General features: G+C 37.1%; 1 long non-coding RNA gene across 1 annotated transcript; it reads right to left on the bottom strand.

The window, feature by feature from the left end:
• Nucleotides 1-3,379: 3,379 nt before the first annotated feature.
• LOC130438578 (uncharacterized) lies at nt 3,380-10,232 on the bottom strand. Its single transcript, XR_008909350.1, has 3 exons — nt 10,128-10,232; nt 8,789-8,826; nt 3,380-3,607 (listed from the first exon to the last, which is right to left on the bottom strand). It is a non-coding gene; the product is annotated as an uncharacterized LOC130438578 (long non-coding RNA).
• Nucleotides 10,233-11,071: the final 839 nt, after the last annotated feature.

The raw sequence follows: 11,071 nt of genomic DNA, 5'->3' as shown, positions 1-11,071 counted from the left end.
TACACCTCCATTCTCGATCTTTCAAGTACGGTATCATTTGTTTTTCATAGGTAGAACTTCATAGGTAAGTGCAATCCTTTGATCAATAAAATGTTCCTCTTGGAAATAACACGCAAATCTTATTCCTAAATACTTTATTCATACACCATTACAAAACCAACGTAATTGTGAGTTCAAAATGTCATTCCACACCTACAAAAGTATTCTGTCACAATAAGCTCCATGAGAAATTATTGCTGACAAAAAGCCTTGGCATTGTTGAATTATTTAAGGCGTAACAAATGGCGAAGCTCCACGTTCATCCCCAGTGCCCTTTCTAGAGGTATAAAGCAGCCGACTCAACAGAACCCGACTGGTGAAGCTCTCTCTGTATTCACTCAGGCTTGTCATGTAAATTGAACAACAACTGATTGCTGACCTCCCAAAACAGTTCATTAGAAACCCGTTTGAATTGTGCAGACAGTTTAGGTCGAGCGCATTTTGGAAGCTTAATTGTTTGTATTTGCAGCCAAGCGTGTCAGAAATTTGTGGAAAAAACAAAGCTGAAAGGTTGAAATGACCTCCCATCTGCCTTCCTGATGAGCTTCATTATTCTCTCGTAAATACTGCAAAACTGACAGACAGATACGTGTTTTATACAAGGCTGTTGCTGTGACATTTTCTGTTAACTGCGTCATTTTTACTTGGAAACTATGATAAACCGTGATAAAACATGGTAGTCATGGAAAAGAATCGTTAAATTTACAATTTTCCCTGCTTATGTTGTTCATACCGGTTTGCAAAATTTTCATTTTTGGGGTCACTGTTCCTTTAAGAGAGTACTCCTCTGTAAAAAGAATAGATTTTGTACACGTTTAAATGAAATATGAATACTTGACATTTTGTGACAACACTGCTACAAATCCAACGCCAGATTAATATTTTAAAACGCCTTCTTCATACTTTCTAATGTTCAAATGACAAAATTCTCTCAACGATTCGTTGTGCCCTTGAGCTTTCTGGAGACGGAAAACGTTTTTAAAATTGTGTTGAACTCTGTCCAAACTTATGGCTGCAATTTTTTTCCTCGTTACAATCCAGTTTTCATAAGCATGAGTTCTGTTTGACGCCTGGAGGCAGAGCACCACATTACCGTCTTCTGCAATGCAAAACTCTGGGTTTTGACAGTTCACTACAATATCCTCCAAGCTGATCAATTAAATTATACACAATTAAAACTGATGCAGCAATTAAAACAGTATCATATTCAATAAGATGTTTTACAGAAGGAAATAGAAAGCTGGGATTTGCATATGCAGTGAATGTGAAGTAAATCAATTAGAGCATAAATTATGCTGAGGTCAAATGGTATAAAGCTACGGTGAGAGATGCAGCTTTTAAGGAATACATTTCAAGAGACCACTCCAGTTACTCTTTACATTTATTCATTCGTAACGTACGTGTTTGCTTTACTTAAAATTGCATATCTAGATGTATTGATGCCATCTCAGTCATGTATTTGTTGGATTTCAACAGAAACATACATCAGGAGTTATAAAGTCAACCAATTTGAAAGACTTTAAGAATAAAAAAAAAAGAAAGTTGTGAAAAAATAGCTTAAAGGTGCAGTTTATAAAAACCGATCGATCCAAACGACAATGGCGTAGCTTGATGACGCTGTGAAGGAGAGTGGAATGATGCGATCTGTTGTCTTCAACTCCATCGCTGATGGCCATCAATCACACGGGAATGAGTAATCATGTTAGCAGATGAGGTAATGTTTATAATCGTTATAATAATTGTGGTCCATAAATAAGTGACCGCTAAAAAAAAATGAAGTGGCTCGCAAGACACTACTTCCGCATTTGTCCACGACACTCCCTGCGTTCCAACTGGGATAGGGAACTTCGGAGTGACAACAATCATGGCCACCATACTGAAGGGTCATTCCAAACCGAATTGCTCATAACTGGCCACTTCAAACGGCCCTTCAGAATGAAGGATTTCGAAGATTACAACTGATGGTCACTTCGGGCTCCCATGATTCTTTGCGCAGATTCTTTGCGTGGTGACGCCACCTCCTTATGGTCGTGGGATGATGACGCAGAACGGCACTTCAAGAAACAGTTGTTTGGTCCCCTAGACCCTTTAACCCATCAAAGCTCTCACTCCAGAGGTTGATCCATTCCAAGGGCTTGGGGTATAGGGATGAGCCCTTCGAAATGGAATGCAGTGAAGGTTGTCGTGCAGTTTCTACGTCATTAAAGGTGGTAACAAAGGGGAACACGGATATGATGACATTGATAGGCAACTGCACAGCCCCGTGTCACCGTTTAGAATGGCGATTGACTCATGATACACAAGTAGTTGGAAAAAACAAAATATATACTGTTACACAAGCTTAGTGGTTTTTGGATATTTTTCTGCAAAATTGTTACAAACTGCACCTTTAAAATATATGTTAAACATTGTTTAAACATAAATATGAACTCGTTTTTTATAGTACTCAAGATCTGAAAACACTGCACCATTTTTTGTTATTTTGACCTTTTGTCTGTTTTTTAAGTGTTATGTGGCTTCAATTTCCGGTAGACCTCTTCGAATCTATAACTGTTGAGGAGTTTTAATTGAAGGTATAATTATAATGAACATACAATAAAACATTAATATTAACTAATATGAATATTTATGAAATGTATAATAAATGGTTATAGTATAACCAAACCCAGACGATAGAAGGAAGATAACTTTGGGCCAGACTTGTGCGTCCGATAAAACCTTCTACAAACAATACATTTATAAAAACTATTAAAAATAATTGTGGTGTGGACAACTTAACTAAAACTATTAAGACAGATGTCAAAGATGCTTTGCTGAAATCTATTACAATAAAGAAAACATAATGGAGCAGATTTAATCAATTGGCCCAATTCATTTTAAATTAATGTTGTCATGTCCCGTGACCCAAAGTTCAAAAGGTACTGCGTAACAAGAATGGGCAGTGCCACCTCACCACAGTCTTTGTTAACAGACAGTCTTGTTTAAATATTTCAGGACGCTATCAAGTCGTGACTTGTTGAATATCCCGAGTCTGCTCCTTTAGCGATATTAAAATTACAGCAGGGAAATATTCTGACGCAGCAGTTTATTACTCGTTTATTTTGCTTTTCATTTCCAGAAGAAATGAAGCATGTAGATTGATTTGGATTGCATCGCTTTGCTGGCTCTCATTTATTCACCGCTATCATTTGTTCTCTAGGCCTTGTTGATTAAACACGCTAATGGCGAATGATAAGTCCAGAGACGTGCTTGTGAGAAAACACTGTACTACTGTAATCTCCAGGCTTGCATCAGTTTACGTTAACACCGTGTCTGACGGCCTTTAACCCCTGCGATTAATTACTCGCTCCTGCCGTGTTTGGACCGGGTCTGTGAGCTGCTATCTGGTGACTGCAGGCTGAAAGTGATTTTATCAGCAGACCGACTGACTCAGGACTCCACGAGCTCAGCTAACTTTCACCATGTCATACCCAGCGACGGAAGGATTTAACACGGTATGGCTGTTGTAGACAGCTCATGGATGAGAGTTGACAGGTTCATGGGGTCTTCCTTTGCATCAGCAAACTGCCTGAAAGAGAGAAATCAGTGATGGGAAAGCAAAGAATGTGAAATGAGGCCGCTCGGCGAACAAGTCTGCTCTCCAATGACTAATGATGTTAATGTGATATGATCAGCATCTCGGGTTGGCGGTTATCTTGAAGATTTTTGATTGGATGACGACAGGTCGTTTGGCAAAATTGCTAATATATAAAGGTGTGACAGCGCAGTTTCGATGATGCAAAATGTTAACATTAATAAACAGCTCATAATTAATCATGTTGAAGTTTAAATTCACTGCGAGTTGAATGTTGAGATAAAATGAGAAAGAGAATCTCTTGGTCTATATATATACCGTTTCATTGGATGCAATGACCCTCAGATAACTTTGTGCTTGGCTAGTGTCTAATATTATAACTATATTTTTTGTTTTATTTATGTTAATATTAATTTGTAGTAATATTTTCTGTATAATACTTGTATTGAATAAAAGATCTTTTGGATTTTGTTGTATGTTCATTTTATTGAATAAACAATTTGTTCAATGGGTCCTATAGGTCGGTCGCATTTCAACAAACCGTATAATACATTGACATCTAGTGGTTGAGGTTGGTATCGCAATGTTCACAGTATATATCCTTCTGTTTATATTGTTCATAGTACATACCGACTGTCATATTTTCATAGTACATGCCCATTGTATAGTATTTTCCTAATATTGTATTCTGTATTTATTCACACTGTATATCCTGCACTTGCTAATTGCACTTCTGGTTAGACCTAAACTACATTTACACTGTACTTGTATATGTGTATTGACAATAAAGTTGAATCTAATCTAATCTTAAGCAATTTGAAGAAACACATCTTTGAAACACAACTGAGAGCTCTTTCGAATCTCCGGAGCTACAAAAGAGCAACCTCAGAGCAATAACATCATTCTTTGACAAAATATAAATATTTATCCTTTTAGAGTCTGCAATTTCTAAAAAGATGGTACGACATTCTCGGCACATTCAGCCATTGCAACGTGATGTATTTTTATGTAAAACGTGCTAATCAATGAGAAAAATGATGTGCATTAACTGTTGGCTTCCTTTCAGAAACGCCGCATTCTTGCATCTGTAAGTTTCATTTCTCAGCATCACAACGGTCACATTTCATTGCCCCTGAGCTCAATGTGTTTTATTTTACTGACACTCAATGATGATTATTGCTGCACACGGGATGAAAAAAACCTTGCAAGTCTTAGACTCAAAGATGACTGTAATGAACCGAGACGTTTGTAAATAGTCTATGTTAGTTCCGTAACCCCAGGCTTGTTCGAGTCACGCTCGTCCACGTTACAACGTGCTAGAAAAAGGTAATTATCAAGAGTGAGTAAAAAACAAAAGCACTTTCTCCAGCTTGGTGTATACAACGTTTCTAAACTTGTAGCTTTCCAAACTTTGTTCTGTGCACCCCTGTATGTCCCAGAGCAAAAACTCTATTTCGAGAACTTAACATGTCATTCAGACCACGTTTAGTTTAGTATGCACCTTCAGTTGTGAAGGAGCGGGTTTCAATCTGGCTGCAAAACAAAGGCACCAGGGGGCGAGAACTCGGGGGCACCAAACAATCATCTCTCAAACTCAACAGACTGTTTCTCAGGCGGCGCTTTAATTGGCACTTTGTCGAAAGGTTCAGCTGACAGAAACTGTTGAGTTTATTAGTCATTCTCCAGGTTTGAGAAAAGCTCCGTCCGGCCTGGCGTTTTCCTCACCTCAGCCACATTTACAGGTAAGCTGACGGTCCGTTACGCTCGGTCAACAGTCTGTGCGGCAGACCCCTAATGATTCCCAGCGCGTATTAAATCAATGAAGATTCACTTCAGGGAACGAGATGCTGGGAAGAGACTAGCAAACGGTGCTCAGACACTGCCGGCCTATTAAAACCCGGCAACACAATGAGTGAGAATTATGGGACACGTGGAGCCTGCATTTATGAGCGATTCTGCGGCCTTCGTTTTTGCATATCCCAAAGCGACACGAGCGGTGTGAGGAAGAAGCAGAGCTGGTTAAAATTCGGCTGTTAAGCGTGGAGCATATGGTCTCGGCTTTCTGTACGTTGGTCAGCGCAAAGGACTTCAGCATTGTCGCAGAGATTTTAATGATCCATCGTGACCTTGAGAGAGGCTTGAATTTGAGACATAACAAGGAGTTTGTTCATTTCTTTAAAGAGAGTTCACCCAGTAAATAAATAATAATGAATTATTCACCCTCAAATCTGCATGAGTTTCTTTTGACTGCAGAATACAAAAGAAGGTATTTCAAAGAATTTTGATAACCAAACAACATCGGCCTCCATTGACTTCCATTGTATGAACACAAAACCAATGAGACATTTCACAAAATATCTTCTGTTGTGTTTCACGGAAGAAAGAGTTATTTAAAAGTAAATAAATAACACAGAATTTTTATTTTTGGGTGAACTATCCCTTTAAGCTATTTGTAAGGTAAAACTTCACTTAAATGGTAGATGCAAACTTATAGCTGTTAGATAAAATAATTTAATTCGACTGCAAGAAATTCACATTTTATAACTAGTGCTACAATGCTTAATTTATGAAATTCAATTAGATTAGTTTTAAATGCATCACATTTCATTAAACTTAAATAAATAGGAATTTATTTCTGTTTATGACTTGATCGGTACATTTTAGTATACAGGTAACCTTTTATTTTTTAAAATAAAGTAAAACTGATTTTTTTTAAATCTACAGTCCATTATCTTTGGTTCCCTAGCAAGTGACAAAATGTCGAAAACTATCTTCTTTCCTTTCCCCTAATCACAATGCTAAGTTTATAATAATGATTTATCATATAAACTTACCTCTAATTTGATGTTTCAAACAGAGATGTCATATTGAGGTAAAATGTAAAAAAAAACAATGCAAAACGATACAAGAATTACCAAAAAAATCTCACGGCAAAAACTTTTCTGTTTTACCATCTGGCTAATTCGTAGGAATTGGAACGATGTCTTTCGTATATTTTAGTACAATTTGCTTTAGCGCCAGTGATGTTAGAGTTAGGGGCTGGGCTTGAATATTGACTTTTTTCTTGTAATCATGTTTCTGTACAACAAACAATTCATACAAATAAGCCATCTCATAACACATTTGACATGCAGGCTGGAATAAGAAACTACTGTGAGTAATAAAATAAAACTTTTTAAAGTAAATATTATTTTCTTCTTGTATTAAATTGAATAGTATGATGTCTTTCTCATTACATATCCGTTTAGGGTCCTTATACCTTTGGCATGTATAAATGTTTCTAACACAAGAAGATGACAGGTAGTGCGAGTAAAGAAGGAAAATGTAAAAAAAAATCTGTGGTCAAAGAATAAGGGGAAGTAAAAAAAGAAAACTTGACTTATAACTGGCCTGAGGGGGGGCAGCGCACATATACTGCTGTCCTACATCTACAGGCGAGGGGCAAATCAATAGTCCTTAACGGAAGTAACATCTCTCACAAACAAGACACCATTGAAGATTCAAATAAATTCCCTGACATAATGCCGAACCCCCTAAAACCTCAATATAAGAGATTACTTTTCAAAAGCAAATCATCCTTTGTCTCCATTAAAGATTTAAATTGATGCACCCAAAATGAACCCATGGCTCGTTTCGTCTCCTCTTTATTTTAAACACCTATATAGATGTGCGGTGTTGTTAAGCATAGAGTTAATTGGTTTCCATCGACTCAGTCATTTATAGTAAACATTTAATTAAACAAATCTTTGCGGTGCGTTGATGACCAGGGGAATTAATTCAGAATGCTCTGTGCTAGTGGAAAAATCCATAAAATGTGATGCGGGGAGGGTGAGAAAATACTAATTGCATCATAAAACAGGGCAGAACTACTAATTACGACAGATTTGTCATAAAGACAACCAGTGGGATAAAACATAAAAAAATGCATTTTGAGCGAAGGGGAGTATGGTAGATGTCCATCACTTCTAAAAGGTAGAGCTGCACAATGTTGAGGAAAAAATAAGTGATACGAAAATGCTTTATTCTTGTCAAATGAATTTAAATTCAAACGAATTAAAAAGCTAAAAGTTACATAGACATCATACATGTCTCAAAGTCTTTCTTGGCCAAAAAAGCGTCATTGCAACTTCTGAAAGAGAACGGACATAAAAAACAAATCTGACAATGTTATTGTGACTCATTACAATATGAATTTGTAATATTTAGCTAATATCAAATTATTCTGCATCACTACACGAAAATAAATTCTTCTTGTTTTATTTCACACGTATGGATGGACATTTTCTTTGTAAATCTATAGACACAGGCACAGAAAGTCCACAAATCTGAAACACACATGTTTACTTGTTCTATTGTGATGGAGGATGGAAGTATATATCAAAGAGGACTCACATCCCCATACACGAGTCAGTAAATGCACCCTAATGGATTTGTTTCAACTGCTGTCGACGTACAGAAACCAAACTGATCTCTACAAACTCAGAGATGAGATTCGATCTGCTTTCAGGACTGTTGTCCATTAGTGATGTTTACTTTAATACCAGTAGACACATGCCTGACGTCAGGTTCTGTCTCTTCACATCTCCAAATATAAATGGGCTTTCAAACTCCCCCCAATTATCATGTTCTGCAGGCGGTGTAAGGAGATGGAAACAAAGCTTTTCTTCAGGTTTTAACCCACATTGCATCAGGTTACAGATCTCGAATAGCTTTTAGAAATGATGGGAATCATCACTTAACTGTGTGATAAACTCTACGTTTGCGACAAAGCTCTGTTTGGACCATGTTTTTCTATCCAGCCTATGTAAGGAGTTTGCGCAAAGGGATAGTTCACCCAAAAATCTAAATTCTTTCATCTTTTACTCACCCTCAAGTTGATCGAAATCTGTAAAGATTTCTTTGTTTCGATGAACACAGAGAAAGATATTTGAAAGAATGCCTGTAACCAAACAGTTCTTGGACCCCATTGATGGTGTCAATGGTGGTTAAGAACTGTTTGGTTAAAAGTATTCTTCCAAAAATCTTTCTCTGTGTTCATCAGAATAAAGAAACTGATACAGATTTGGTACAACATGAAGGTGAGTAAATGAAGACAGAATTTATATTTTCGGGTGATCTGTTCCTTTAAGGAGTAGTTTAAACAAAAATAACATTTTTGGGTCCTTATTTACTCACCATCATGTTGGTCCCAACTTGCATGCTGGTTTATTATTCTGTGAAGCATAAATGAGAATGTATTAAGTTCTGCACAGCATTGATGGTCAGCACATAAAAGACCCACAAACATAAAAAGAGTCAACATTACATTTCTCATGGCTGTATTTCAGGTCTTCTGAAGCCATAAAATAGCCAATTACACAATAATTGTTCCCTCTCTGACTTCTTTTAGCTTTATTATTCATCCATCTGCCTTTTGCCTTTAATCATAGCAATCTCATCTTGTGCATCTTAAAAAAAACGTATGTATAAAATTGCTTGAAAGAATAGTTGAAAGATTTTGCCGATGGACCTATAGACTAAAGTGTAGGGTAACTTGACAAAAATGTTTCTCATGATCTTAAAATATTTCAATTTGAGATGTATTTTTCAATGTTTGAAATTACATATAATATAATATATTCAATTAAGAATGAGGAAGGGACCCTAAACTTTTGACATTATAAATTATGTGACTGTGAAAGAAACCCTTACAAACTCAAAAATAGAATCATGTAAATTCAACTGTGAACTTTATATATATATATATATATATCCATAATTTAGGCAGCAAAAATTGAAAGCATGAACAATACATGTAAATAAACGCGTGTTCATTCTAAGCTGCTGGTTCTATGGAGATAAGAGAAAAGCTGTCAGCTCATCGACACAGAGAACGCTTTGAAAACAAGCTGGACTATTGAACATCACAAACCATTGTGCTTTAAAGATTTACCACAACATAATGACAACCACGTTTAGAGACGTAATTTATCCTTTTAAATTAAAAAAATCCTTTATTTGTAAATTATGCAGTTTGCCATTTTCTGGGGTTTTCTACAACATCTCCAAAAAGTCTGTCAGGGGAATGGGCGAATGCTAAAAACGGTCCACACATATCTTCAACAATAAGTTTCAAAACTGTGGAGAGGCAAGAACATTTGGACATATTTGGCTCACAGCTACATGCTCAGCACAGCAACCTGAAAAACCTTTCGCTCTTGCTCAAAGATGTTTTCGGCAGAAATGTTTGAAGGTTTTGCATTGTCCCCACAAACCCCTGGTGCAGCTTTTGAACGAATGCATGCAGGGCAAGAGAGACCATCCTCAAAGAAGACCCCAGAATGCATCAGTGAAAAACTATTCAGATACAATGGTGACTTTTTCATATCTTGTTCATACATTTTGGTACAATCATCTTTAGCTCCAGTAAAAAAATGCTATAAGGTTTAGGGATGGGGCTTCGATTGTACGTACATCGTAAATACTAATCACACCATACGGATTCACATAAACACCACCATGTATCTTACAGTACCTGCTGCTTCTCATGAGGTTACGCTGACCCTTGTCGACCCTGGTTCCCTCTGACGATGCGATTCCAACAATTGGAAGCATCTCTGACTGATATCTGCCCCCTCTCTCAGTCTCCTCCAGAGGGAGAGTCACATTAGGAGATGAAATCTCACTCCTGATAGCCAAGGAGAGAAAGAGAGAATGATGCGAGAGCGATAATATCTCAACATAAGTGTGAAGGATTGCTCACTCTCGATGGTGAGCAGATCTGAGAACATCAAGATTGGCCCTCATCATCTTCTAGAGCCTTTTCCACGACAAACATTCGTCTTTATTTACCGTATGAAAGGCCATAGAGTTCAGCGACTTTTGTAACGTTAAGAGTCGATGTGTTCAGAAAAAGACAGAATATGTGCTTGATTTTGTGGGTTACTGCTATGATATCAGATCTACGATACATTCAAAGACTGAAGAATAGACCACACTTTCATTCACTTGCAATTGGTGTTATGTAGCTATCGAGGTTTAATGTATTCAAAGCAGAAACCCTTGACTCTCCCGTTCGCAGACGCTTGCAAGAATATATTCTTTCTTGACAGCATATAACATGCCTGTTTAATTTATCATAAGAGTTCATTTTGCATCATTACTCGCTCTGCTAAAGAACAAGTGGTCAAGTTGTTTTATTCTGAAGTGTTCGAATGAAAAAAGGAATGACCTTCCTTTCCTTTTAATATGGAAATGTTTTACAGCGACCCTCGTGGGTTTAATGGACTGTGTATATTTGATCTAAAGCTTAGTTCAACACAGTCACTCTCACCGGTGGCAAATAATCTCCATTTTCCTTTCTTTCATAACTCATGTGTTCAGAGTTCCCATTGCCTTCGATGTCTTCTAATAACTGAACTGCCAAACACAAGACAACCTCACTAATCCTATTGCTTTTATGAACAAACCCGTAACAAT

The sequence above is a fragment of the Triplophysa dalaica genome, chromosome 17 (assembly GCF_015846415.1).
Source record: "Triplophysa dalaica isolate WHDGS20190420 chromosome 17, ASM1584641v1, whole genome shotgun sequence".
Taxonomy (NCBI): Eukaryota; Metazoa; Chordata; class Actinopteri; order Cypriniformes; family Nemacheilidae; genus Triplophysa; species Triplophysa dalaica.
Note: the sequence above shows the minus strand (reverse complement) of the source record. Positions and strands in the feature narration are given on the sequence as shown.